This window comes from Batrachochytrium dendrobatidis (assembly GCF_000203795.2).
Source record: "Batrachochytrium dendrobatidis JAM81 unplaced genomic scaffold BATDEscaffold_214, whole genome shotgun sequence".
In the NCBI taxonomy this organism is placed as follows: Eukaryota; Fungi; Chytridiomycota; class Chytridiomycetes; order Rhizophydiales; genus Batrachochytrium; species Batrachochytrium dendrobatidis.
In genome coordinates, this window is record NW_006281223.1 from 1,003 (window position 1) to 1,861 (window position 859).

Consider the following 859-nt stretch of genomic DNA (forward strand, 5'->3'; position numbering starts at 1 on the left):
CATCATGATCATATGTCATGGTTGACTCGTATTCTGGATTGATGTACACATTGTATTGTATTGCATCACTCGAACACGAACACGAACTTTGTATGACTCGTTGAGCAACTTGTTCAATAACTCGTTGTATGACTCGTATATACACTGCAATTGGATCCAGTCACTCGACATTACAACACTGTCCACATACAACCTGATTGTGATGGTGGTTGTCGATCTGATTGTCGTGTCGGTATATATGTCGAGTATGTATATCCGAGTGATTAAGCCATACATGTATATGCACACAATACATACAATACACACCAATTGCATTGATCAGCATGTGTCAACTGGTCAATATTGTCAACCTGGTTATACACGCACTTGACATGTACATCTGGACAGTAATCATTGTACAATCCAGACTGTTGTGCAAACCATATATGACCAGTCATGTCAAATATCCAATCAAACATCCAGTCATGAATACAACCAGAAATACAAACTCGGGCAGTCCGAGTATCGATCAACAACTGCAATCGATATCAAACTATCGTGCACAATCGATTGTAATCCACACCAGTTATAGTCAATCACACATGTCACACATGTCATGGTGTATGTATATTTAACGTCAAATGATAATCAAAGTTTATTGTAAATTAAATCAGAATGACAGTTGAAACAGTCGAACCAGTCCAGATTAGAATTCAAATCAATTGTATTAATTGATACGCCTGATTCGATTGACAAACGATCTAAACCTATGACCAAGTCTGGAGAAACCCTCACGTATACCAGAGGAAGCTCTTTGCCCAAAGGAACGAGATTCAGGCGGCATTACTGGTAATTCTTGTGTGATTTGTTGTTGCTCTTG